The 13,508-nt window shown below is 35.8% G+C and overlaps 1 protein-coding gene across 5 annotated transcripts in view; it reads right to left on the reverse strand.

The window, feature by feature from the left end:
* myripb (myosin VIIA and Rab interacting protein b) overlaps positions 1-13,508 on the reverse strand; it is a 226,130-nt gene that overhangs the window by 97,019 nt on the left and 115,603 nt on the right. The window lies entirely within an intron of this gene.

The following is a 13,508-nucleotide window of genomic DNA, read 5'->3' on the forward strand; positions in this document are numbered from 1 at the left end:
CACCAAAACGCGCATCAATAAACCACGCGAGCAGCCTGTGTCCTCTGATTGGTCAGAGCTGTCTGACACGGGAGTACGTTAAATATAAATATACGAAAAAAGTAAATACAGCGAGAAGATTTTGTGTTCCAGCGCAAATATCTGTGCTTTAACACTGAACGCTGAAACACTGCACTTTCAAACACAGTGTTTTGGTACTGGACCGAGACCACCTCCTCTAGCTGGTCTCGGTCCGGTTCTTTTGATCCGCACCCGAGTGCGATTACTGTTTTTACACCTGCTCAATCGAACCGCACTAAAGTTACAAACGGACCAGAGTTCATTTTAACCGGACCAAATAGTGCTGGTGTGAAAACGCCCTAAAGTGCGCTGTGTTGACTTCACTTCTCCACCTCCCTGCCTTCTGCTCGGGTATGCTCCGCTCGTCCTCGGCTTGGCTCGCTCCCAAGTCATGTGACCAGTCAAATCGCAGCCAGTGCGGTTAGAGAATCGCGTTTGAAAATATTGCGAGATTATCGCAAATGCAATTAATCGTTCAGCCCTAACTATGGTTCAGTATAAATTTTTTCTCTCTTTCATTTTACCTCCTTTTTCTCTGCTCTTTTAGCTGCAAAAATTGCCTGATAACTAAAAATACATTTAAAAAAAGAAACAGAAAGGCCTGTTCTTTCCATCCCCCCGGGCTTTTCTCTATCATCCTTTTAACTGAGACCAGACCAGAGAAAGAAAGAGAGAGTGTGTGAGAGAGAGAGAGAGAGAGGAAGAGAAAGACATGTTCCCTTTGAAAATCTAAATCCCGTCTTCCCTGCTTCTCCATGTGATGTAAGCAAATGAGGTCGCGATTAAGTTCCATCAAGCTGACGCTTCCTAATTAAGATGAATCAGAAAGATGTCAGGCAGTTTTAACCCAATGCCATCATCACCTTCTCAGTGAATGAGGATCATCAGCGCTGCGGGATTGAGAAGAGACTAAATGACCACTTAGTCCGATGCTCTGGTGGAAGGACAGAAGACCCAGTCTGGTGATATTTCAGGACAGCGCTTAAGTTATTCAACTACACTCAAACACTCTTTGTAATAGAAACTTGGTTTACTAGTAGGAACACATTTTATTTTAATATTTAGTGGAAAATGTAGCAGAAACACAAATCATAATGATGTACTTTGCAGGTCTACAATTACTGACAGTAGCCATTCTTTTACTGCACAGTTCATTACTCCCCTCTACCCTCTCCATTAACAGAAAGAGGTCACCGCAGGGACACTTATAGCTTGAGTGGTGGACCATTCTCCGCAAGAAATGTGACGTGAACTTGACAGTAGAATATTGATCTGGTAATAGTTATCATTTGCACGGGTTTTGCTGGGCTGGACTTTTTAAACCCTGTAGTCTTTATCACAACTATGTTAAGAACAGGCAACCAAAAACATCTAGCCCTAACTAGTGGCCCTAACTACTAATATAGGTCTAGAGCAATGGTTTCCAATCTGCTGGGAACACACCTCATTCATCTAACCAGCAAATTTCTGAGGGAAAAAAAAACAATAGGGTACGTTTTTGTTTGTGTTTGAGGGTTTAGCTAGTCTACAAGCATGATCAGCCATCAGTAACCAAGCTACAAAACTAGTTCTATGACCAAAGCTTGACTATACGCAGGTTCACCAAACTGAGCAAGTTAATTGACAAGCATGACCAGCATGACCAAGCTGTTAGACCTGCGCAATCAGGCATGACCAAAATCAAATGCAACATACACTAAAACTGTCAAGAGCTGGTCTGCCACAATAACTATGCTGCCACTTACAAAATAATAAAATTATAGCATAATAATACATTTAAACCCCTTAAAAAAAGATGAACAGGCTGGTAAATTTTATTATAATGAATATTCAGACATTGGAAACAGAATATATGAAATGTTTACCATCCTAAATACAGCTCTGGGAACACATTAAGAGACTACTTCAGTTTTTGTTATTTATAGGTATATGTTTGAGTAAAATGAACATTGTTGTTTTATTCTATAAACTACGGACAAAATTGATTCCAAATTCCAGATAAAAATACTGTAATTTAGAGCATTTATTTGCAGAAAATAAAAAATAAAAAAGATACAGACAAGTTCATATTCATAAAGTTTTAAGAGTTCAGAAATCAATATTTGGTGGAATAATCCTGTTTTTAATCAAAGTTTTCATTGCTCTCGGCTTGTTCTCCTCCACCAGTCTTACACACTGCTTTTGAATAACTTTATGCTACTTCTGGTGCAAAAAATTAAGCAGTTCAGCTTGGTTTAATGGCTTGTGATCATCCATCTTCCTCTTGATTATATTCCAGAGGATTTCAATTTAGTAAAATGAGAGAAACTCATCATTTTTAAGTGGTATCTCATTAAAATGACAGTGTAGTGAGAGTTATATAAATATATGCAATGGAACATGAGGAAGAAGAGATGAAGGGCATGACAAAAATAACTGTAGACTAATCATTGACTAAACTACCAAAATAATAATTTGTTGCAGCTCTATTTTTTACTCATACAAACATGTACCAAGTTCGTTACTAATAAAGTGGCAAGTCGTTTAAGACAGCAAGATAATCTCTACACATTTTACATAAATATGTATAATTTTAGCCCATAAAAACATAAGGTCACTATAGGTTTACTTTCAGACAACATCAGCTCAGTGCACAAGTGCAGCTTGTGTATCATATCACTGGCTAATGAATAGTGATTAGTGCCTGCAGTTAAGAATATTATACAGGCTTTATACAGGCAGATCATAATGCATGTTGCAGACATTACATAAGCATAGCCGCTGGGTGATTAAATCAGTTAATATACCAAACCGCCCAGTGACCCATAAACTAATAATGGCTATCTATGGGGGAGGGAGAGAGAGAAGGATGGAAGAATAGGTCATTAAAAGCATCCTTGGCTCTTAACACTGTTGTATGCTTAAGACGCTCGGAGTACACTAAAGCATTGATCCTGCACATCACCAATCAACTGTAATGCAGACAGAACGCATCGACTTTAGCGTAGGTGTGGAGACCTTTGGAAAACTAGACCCAGGGACAAAGAAGGTGAGCACTGTTGGCAATTTAGGCAACAATACAGCATGTTGAAGTCACTAGGATAAAAACTTGAAACTTAAAAGCTTGATCACATGGCTTAAGGACGCACATAAAATGAATTTCATTCAGTCAAGCAAAACAATATTTACACTGTGTAATGGTCCAGTAAATACAAGGCAAAAAAATCTAGAATACCCTGATTTTGAGACATAATAAGTTGCAAAATATATAAGAATATGTAATAATATATGAAATCTGTTGTTCCAAATTCCAAATTTGAAATTGCTTTTATTTCATACGTTTTTTTTTTTATACGTTTTGTCGTAATTTTCTCGGCAATTCTTTATAATAACTTTCATTAATATATTTTTAACTAATGATCAGTAGATGATTAGAATTTGAATATTAACAAATTCTCACACATGACACTTATTTATCAGCATGGATATTCATATTAAAAATAATCGCAAACCATTAGCTCATCAGAATTTCAACATTAACAAATCGCTGGTAAATATAAATTTTAAACTGTGCAAATGTTCATCAATTGCAGTTCATGTTGCCAATGTGTTCATTAGTATTTACAAATGTGATTGGAACTTTTTAGTTTCTTAAAATGTAAAAAAAAAGTGTTATCCTTTTCTCTAACTGCAATTACACAGACAATAGCAAAAATGCCATTGTACCAAAATTTTATATGTAATAAATATTACATTTATTTAAAGTGCCGGTTTACTAAAGGAGTGGACAAGGATGTTAACTGCATAGGTTTGTAAAATTGACATTGATAGGCTCTGAGGGGTCCAGCGGGGGTTCATGTAGCTTGCATCGGCTACCGGAGCCCTGAGAGAGCACGATTGGCCTTGTTCTCTCTGGGTGAGTAGATGGCGCTCTTTCCCCACATCACTTTAAAGGGTGATGTCTGCAGCACAAGGCACCTGTCTGTGAGCTGATGTATCAGAACCGAACTGGTCATATAAATTAATTCGGCAGAAAATGGGAAAAAAAAAATAATAATAATAATAATTACATTGATTTTGGATTCATTTCTATAGAACAGATGGGAATGGACCCATAGTATCCATGTTTTTATAGCCTGATTTAAATGGAAGGCTACACCATGTTCCTCTCTAGGTGACCCTGACTTCTAGGGTAAATGCTAGTTTGGGCTGGAGCTCAGGGGACAGGCCCTGTTATTTGTTACCAACTAATCAGCACATAATACAACACAGACAATGGAAGCAGAGTAAAAGCCTGCTAGGGCAGGTCAAATGAGGAGACACAGAGAATGAGAAAGAGATAATTACATTTTGACTGAACACATCTTTCTCGTCCCTCTACCTGCCCATCATCTCCGATTACTCATCAGTTCAGGACCGGCTCTGTTCATTTCAATTATACTCAACCCCCGTCCCAGGAAAGTTTATGACTGCCCCTTGTGCCCCCGTGTGTGTGTGTGTGTTTGTGTGTGTGTGTGTGTGTGTGTGTTTGTTTGCGCACAATTTATACAGCATTTATACAGCAGTATACAGAAAACAGACTCAAATCTCGAAGGGATTAAAGGGATTTAAGTCTACCTTAAATTATTAGTATGATTTACACGGTTTGAATGTTATAGCAAGGTTACACACAACCCACACAATTCACGCTGATCCATAAGCAAACACTTCAGCATGCTGTTTCACCCTTATGCTGCATTCATATATAGTATATATAAATAAATAAATAAACAAATAAATAAACAATCAAGCTGTACCGTGTCTTATAGTGGTTCACAGCCAACAGCAGCATCAGCAGCATGCACCATCACTGCATTACCAGAAAAAGCCTTGGCACGGTTACCTCTCAGTAGGGTGATGCTTTTCTCTCTTATTAAAAAGGTGTTTTAAACACAAACCAATGCATCTATATTCTCTATATCACTATATTCAATATAGTGGCATATAAAATTACTGTAATATTAGGGCTGCAATGCAGAATATCTGTTTCATTAATTTTCAGTTTGGGTGGAAATGGGTTGGTTGTCAGGGAGAAGACACTTAGAAAAAGATGTCATAGAAACATAATAATGTAATTAGTGTCTCAAAAAACATAAGATTAGATTGCTGAGCCATGGAGAGAGCAACTGCTTTATATTTATTTTTTAAAAGAAACATATATAACTTAGACACACAAATACTGTATTGACTTATAGATACGTCAGCTATATATATTTTTTTTTTTGTATTTTTAAATTATTAGTGTATTTTGTATTTTTAAAGCTTAATCACATGACAAATAAAAATCATTTCATTTGTTCACGCAAAGCAATAGTTACACTGTAATGTTCGAGTAAGTACAAGAAAAGTACAAGAAAAAAAAACAAAAAAAAACATGGCGGTTTAAGTGACTAGAATACCCTGATTTTAAGACATAATAAGTTGCAAAATAATATATAACAAACAAAAACGTAAAAAAAAAAAATCCAAATTTAAAACTGCTTTATAGTTTTTAAAGTTTTGTCTTTAATGCTAACTACAATTTCACAAACAATAGCAAGATATGACATTGTACGAAAAAACAACTATTTATTACATTTTTAATAAGGGCTGGTACACTGAATGTATCTCAATTCTCAATATCACTATATTTAATATAGTGGCATATAAAAGTACCATATTATTGGGTGGAAATGGCTTGGTTTCCAAAGAGAAGACGCTCAGAAAATGATGTCATAGAAACATAATAATGTAATCAGTGTCTTAAACAACATACGAGCAGACTTGCTGAGCCATGGAGAGAGCAACTGCACTATATTTATTATAATATTATTTAGGGGTGTCACAATTTCGATATTTCATCAAAATCGATCGGAATTATGTCATGGTCTCGAGCCTCGAAGTCAAAAAGAGGATCGACGATCCCTCCCTCTTAGCTACGCAAGCACGCGCTTGCACACTACGCAAATGGCGCAGCACACTGTAGCCGACGCCACGGATATTGTGACTGCTCAAAGAGCAGTCCTTTCTCCAGAGAATGTGGACATTCTCATCTTCTTAAAGAAAAACTTGAAAATATAAAAATAAGAGTTGTTTTGTCTAGCCTCAAATATGTTAATAGTTTTGGTACCTTAAGGAGCATCTTTCTCTCAGATAAAGTTAATAATATATCTTTATTAAAGTAAAAAACTTTTCATTCTCAGGGACCGAGTCTTATTTTTCATGTTTAACTGTTATAGTAGAATAGAGTTCAGTTTGTTAAGGCTCTAGTTGTTATATTAGTTTGTACATGACTGTTCCTGTATTTTTTATTTTTTTTTTATGTTGCACATTGCTGTTTTAATAGTGCACACTGCTGCTACAAAAAAGCCTCTAGAGGGCACTACATATATATCTTAATAAAATTATTTAAATTTGACCATTGCCTAATGTGGTGTATTACAGATCACTTGTATCACTTTGCATCACTTATATAAAGCCCACCTTTTGAAATAAGATATTGTAAATTTGATGAATCAAACCAATGACTGACCATAGACTAATCTAAAACTGGCATAGGCCTCTCTGCTGTAAAAAAAAAGAAAAAAGAAAATCGAGAATCGAATCGAATCGTGATCCTAACATCAGAAATAAAACTGAATCGAGGATTTAGAGAATCGTGACACCCCTAATATTATTATGTAATATTATATTATCATATATATTACTTAGACACACAAATACTGTATTTAGTTTCTCAAACAAGGAGGGGTAACTAAAAATTCTGAAATGTGTTATATAGCATATTTCTGATCTGTGTACAGTTAGTACTCAGCCAAAATAGCTTCTTCATTCATGTGCATGTAAAAGAGCTACAGACTAAAAGTGCTGTGGGAGCTCACTACTGATCTCGTTGTCGTTTTGTGAAAGCAGGTGGAGAACAACACAGGTTTAGTGTAGTAGTATAGAAATGTGCTTAGTTCAAATGGAAGACAAAGCTAATAAACCTGGAGGTAACTGGCAGCCTGTAAGATGTGCTTAAAAACAGTTAAAACACCCATAAGATCATTCCATCAACTGTGAGATCTCAGATTTAAAGCTTTAACCTCTATATGCGTGTGATTTGATGCTTATTTGACTGTAATTCCATTTCCCACCCATGGTAATACAGTATATCGTAGTGGTGTTTTAAGATGCTTTAATTATATATATATATAAAAATAGATATGCCTGTGCTTATATACCCTTATATTATAATTTCCAGCTCTCTCCCTTCCTCTCTTGTTCTCTCACTTATTGTCCGTTTCCCCCTTGCTTGGCCTATCTCTCTCTTCTCTCCACACACACAAACACACTCACACACACACACACACAGACTTGCTAGCTCACTCTGAATCAGGTGGAGTGCGTGGGTAATAGTAGCAGACTTCTACCACGGCTGTCAGGTACCATCTGCACACACACACAAATACACACACACATTGGTGTGGCCATCAGCGTGTGTATGTGTGTTTCAGAAGCTTTAATCAGGTATACCCAGGCCACAACCACATCACCACCACAAGAACCAACATCTATATTTCTCTCACACACAGCATCTCACACACTTACACACCCATTCACACAACGCACACACACACACATACACTCAGGCATACATTAACATGCTACTCAACAGAAGGTGACAGCGCTGTGTGTAAGTGTGAGTTAAGTCATGTGTCTGTTCTGTAACTTCTGAGTCAGAATGCAAACACACACACACACACACACACACACACACACAAACACACAAATAAATACTTGTATATGTGGCTTTGTGGGAGCCTTCAATTAAACTACACTAAATATCTAAATTTTCATTTTTCATTTTCAAATATCATTTTCAAGAATAAATTCAGTTACCCGTATTTTTTAATAGATAGTTCCCCCATTCACACTGTCCTCAACAAGAAAGGTCAACACACTCAGAAGAGAGCACTAACTGTCTGTTCTGTTAAATAACAGTAGGGGTGGGCGATATGGCTCTAAAATAATATCACAATATTTCCACAATGTATTTTCACGATAACGGTACTTTTGGCAATATGACAAAACACTGAATTAAAAAATAATTTAGCATTTTATTATTGCATGCAATATGATATGGCTAACTGAGATTTACTAGTAATGCACTCCAAATATCACCATATATCCAGGATTAAAGTAAAATAAATGATACTGGACAGATATAATCTGTCTCTAGTAGATATATAATGGGAAATGAGAACAGTGTGAATTTTTCTTTTGCTAAAAATTACAAAAAAGTAGTACTTTGATGTGATAATTAGGGGTGGGTGATATGGCACGATATTTAAGGATATAATATCGTTCACGATATTCATATTTTTTGGCGATATTATCACGTATGATACGATATGGCACTCCCCTAGACAGTGTTGGGAGTAACGGCGTTAAAACTAACGGCGTTACTAACGCCGTTACTTTTTTTCAGTAACGAGTAATCTAACTAATTACTATGACTGTAACTATAACGCCGTTACCATTTCCGACACCCCGTTACTGCACGTTACTTTAGCCGCTCTAACTTTTTTTTTTTATTTCGCTTTGCCCTGGTTAACCCCTCCTCTGTCCGGTGAACTTGAGCTTCTGGCCGCTGTGCCTGTGGTTTGGCGTGGTGAAGTGAGGCACAATTGTGACGATTTGCGTGCTCTAATCAATTCAGTGATTGCCGTGGACAACCCAAGTTCCGAATTAAGGACGTTAAGCTCTTTTTAGCTGCTCCGGTTTTTGTGGTGCTGCTGCTTTCTATTTTAGAGCTTAGATTCTCTGCCCGAATCCCACCTGACCTGAGGACCGACCCGAAATCAGGCTCATCATTTTTATTTTATATAAAGCTCTGGTGTGATAATCACAATGTTGCTAAGTAACCAATTATTATTGTTCACTAAAGCGAACGAAATAGCGAAAATTGAAAGTGAAAAACATTTGTGTAAACTGAATCTAATAAAAACGGTAATTAAAAGGAAAAACATAACTATCTCGAACTGTATTTTGCTTTTATAAAACTAACTAAAACGAACTGAAATTACTGATAGAATACCCTCATTTTTGTGTTTAATTTATTTATAAGCGCTGTTGTACAGCGGAGTTGTACAGCGGGAGTTGTTGTGCCGAGCGCGCGGCACTCGTGGTCCGTTAGTTCTTGTGTAAAGCGCTCGCGCTAGCAAGCCCACCCTAAAATGAACAGAAAAAATAAAAACAAAATAAAATTAAACTATAATAAAAATGAAAACTGTAATCACGTAGCTCTGGGCGCACGTGAACGCCTCCGCGTTTGACTTGCAGCATTGTGTGTAGCTGTTCTTAAAAATCATTTAAATTAAATAATAGTTCTATGCTTCTATGTTACAGTGTTAATTAACATAATTCTGATTATATTTCGCTCATTCAATCAGCCCGAAAACAGACAGTTTATGGGGCGGATCGGGTCAGGCTCATAATGACAGTTTATGGTTCGGGCTTGGGCAGAATATGCACGGGCTCCGGCTGGGTCGGATTGTTTGGGCACGATCTAAGCTCTATTCTCTTTTGGTGAAGCTGTTATATTAATACCATTTTAACGGGCATTAAATTGTTGTTTTTGTCCATTATTTTGTTTTATATATACATATTTCTTTTGAGTGGCTTGGTTTGTTAAATTTCATCCCCAGACGCGTTTTTCCGCTTTTTTCAGTATTACAAGTTTTAGTAATTTTCTTTGGTTGTGTGGAGAATTTCGTTTTATTTTTTTGAAATTCGTTAGATTATATTTTTGTCAACATTTTGGGTTTATTTTCGTTTGTTATTTTTTGTTATTTTTCTAATAATAATAGTAAATGCATAATTGATTTCCTTTTTTTGACGGGCGAATAATAAAAAGTTACTTTTACTGGTAACTAATTACTTTTATAGTGGAGTAACTCCGTTAGTAACTCAGTTACTTTTTTGGAGAAGTAACGAGTAACTATAACTAATTACTTTTTCAAAGTAACGTGCCCAACACTGCCCCTAGATAACAGACACCTGCACTGGTTCGCATAAAAACACTGGCATTTATAGGTTATCATGTACGCTATATTTGTGCTACTACTAATATTCTGTTGGTAAGGAGAGCCTGTTGATTTTTAAGGAGAGCCTCACAAACCTCGAATTCAGAATATATGAATGCTCCACTGCACATCAACAGTAATGAAAAACATTAGTTCTAGTTACACAGTTTATTATCACATACAGTATCTCTTTGTGTCTCATTAAATCAGTATTTCACACAATAATGTCCAACTTTTACTTTTCTGTGGTTATTTGGACACTCGTGATGCTTGAACACTCAAATACCATATAATATGTTTTTAACTAGAAAGACTAACAGTGCTAAATTGACACAATGGTCACACTGATAACCTAAGAAATAAAAAGTTGGATATAAGTTTGCTGGATTCTTCCTAAAACGCCAAAAAGTCAATGCACAACCACTTATGGTAAACAATCTAAAATCTGTCATTTTTTTGGAATTTTAACTGGAATGCCCCCAACTCTGTGTGATAACATTCTCAGCTCTGACATCCAAATTCAGCGGTAAATGGAAGACACCATTATATCCATAGTTTATGGAATAGAATCAAACAAAGCTCTAACTTTTTGGTATTCTGACAAAACCTTGGAAGAGAGCATTAACTATCTGTGCTGTCAAATAACAACCCACACCCACACTGCCTCCCATTAAAAACACTGGCATTAATAGCTTATCATGTACGCTATATTTGTGCACCTCTGTGGGCATGTGCGCGTCTGTTTGTGTGTATGTGGGGTGGATTCACGTCAGGCTGAGATGCTTAAGCAGAAGTAATCATTTTAGTAGGCACACAGTCTGCATTACATCTGCCAGAGCAGCGTCACACACAGATGGGAAAAATAATCAGCTGATGAAATGCTGCCATGAAATGCATTCTGAAACACACCAATAATCTGACTTTATTTTTAGCAGCTTCATGCAGAAACAACACACACTGCATAAACACACACCAAGACAGAACCTCTTCTGTATCAAAATACAACACCTTAGAGACCGAGAGAGAAAGAGAGAGAGAGAGAGAGAGAGGTAGAGAGTGTGAGAGAGAGAAAGAGAAAGAGAGAGAAAAAAATGAGAGAAAGAGTGCACAAGAGAAAGTTCTTTAACTACTTGACTGAGCACACAGCAGTGCAGACAGTAATACTCACAATAATACTCACTCACTCACTCCCACACCGCCCTCTCCCTGTCAGACCAACCTACACTCTGTATCCCTCAACTGTTTCGACTATGACAAATATATATATATATATATATATATATATATATATATATATATATATATATATATATATATATATATATATATATATATATATATATATATATATAATAAGCGATAATGTGATTTAAAAAATAATAAATAAAAACATGTATGTTTACCTTGTGGCAAGTTTAGATGTCCAGTGAAGTATTTATATTTTTCCAGTACAACATCTTGTATTGATGATGGGAGATTTAGAGCACTGCGCAAAGCTTTCTCCAGCACATTCCAAAGATTTAATTCTCTATGGTGTTAAGGTCTGGACTCTGTGGTGAACAATCCATGTGTAAAATTGATGTGTCATCCCAGCTAACAGAGAACGGATGTTTAGTAAGGTTTTTAAAATGTTGCAGGACAGTTAGTTTGTAATATTGCAGAAATAATGTTTCAGGAACATTTTGAAAACGTGCAACAGATGAAAATGGTTTGCATCACAATGTTATTAGAACGTTTCTCACATAATGTTCCCAGCCAGATGAATACTAACATTACGAAGTTATGTTGTGACTTTTCCAGAACGCTTAAAAATAATAAATAAAAACGTTCCAAAAACATCTAGAAAACTTGACAGATTAAATGATCTAAGAATGTTAGCTGTAACATTCTGATGCTTTTCACAATCTGAGCCCGATTAATCCTGAAATTGTCATCTTGGAATATATCCGTGTCATCAGGAAAGAAAAAAATCCATTGATGGAATAACCTGGTCTATATTCAGTATATTTAGGTAGTCAGCTGACCTCATTCTTTCAGCACATACTGCTGCTGAACCTAAACCTGACCAACTGCAGCATCCCCAGAACAGAGCACTGCCCCCAAAGACTTGTACTGTAGGCACAAGGCAAGATGGGTGTTATCATTTCACCTGCCTCTCTTCTTACTCTGATGTGCCCATCCCTCTGGAACAGGGTAAATCTGGACTCATCAGACCACATGACCCTCTTACATTGGTTCAATCTAGTCTAATCTTTGTGATGACTAAAAATATGAAGACGTTTTTGCTGGTCACCCTCATGATAAGTGGGTTTCTTTAGGCTGCACAGCTGTTAAGACCCAGTCTCTTAAGTTCCTTTAGCATTGTGTGTGTGTGTGTGGAAATGCTTTTACTTTCTTACTCTCTCTTACTTTCACTATAAAACACATTCCTTAGTTCCTTAAAAAATATATAATTCAAGTTTTTTTTTTCCAACCACATTCCTTCCTTAAAAATGATGTTTTCCACTGTGTTTCCACTTTTAAATAATGCGTTAGATAGTTCTTAACCCAATATTAGTAGTTTGATTGTTTTCTCTGCTCTATGCAAGGCAATAATTTGACCTTTCTGAAACAGATAAAATATTTTTAATCATATATTTCAACTTGTATTGTTAAATATATATTTTTTGAATGTCTTCTCTTTCTTGTGAACCCAATATTGTGTAGCATCACTACCTATATATATATATATATATATATATATATATATATATATATATATATATATATATATATATATATATATATATATATATATATATATATATATATATATATACACATCAGTAAGGGTTAAATAACTTGTTGCCAGCTAAAACATAATCCCAGTGCAGCACTTGTCCTATACACATATTTTTTATTTATTTATTAATCACACCTTTACAACTGACATGTAACACGTAATATCATACATAGCAAATCAATAGTAAAAAGCAAAGAAAGAGCGAAAGAGCAAGGAAGAGAGAAGAGGTGATGGGTGGTGGTGGAGTGTGATTTTTTAAATCAGGAGAGAGGGAGTGAAAGAGGATCATTTTTATAGGATGTTTAATAACAGAGAATTTGGGTGTGGTCCCTCATATCCAAACTGATCCAAACTGTACTTATTTCCTAATCATATTGAAAATTCAGCAAAAACTTATGGATATTTGAAGTAAAAAAATATATTTTTTATCATTTATTAAACATAATGTGAATCTGGCCGTTGTTTTAAATCTGAATTTAAAAAGAAATGGAAAAACATAGTTACATCATATTGCTTAAGATGTAAGTACTGCATTTCTGATACACACAGCATATAGCAATGCTCATTCTTATTCTCAGCACAGCACAATTAAATAAATGGCA

The sequence above is a fragment of the Astyanax mexicanus genome, chromosome 1 (assembly GCF_023375975.1).
Source record: "Astyanax mexicanus isolate ESR-SI-001 chromosome 1, AstMex3_surface, whole genome shotgun sequence".
Classification (NCBI taxonomy): domain Eukaryota; kingdom Metazoa; phylum Chordata; class Actinopteri; order Characiformes; family Acestrorhamphidae; genus Astyanax; species Astyanax mexicanus.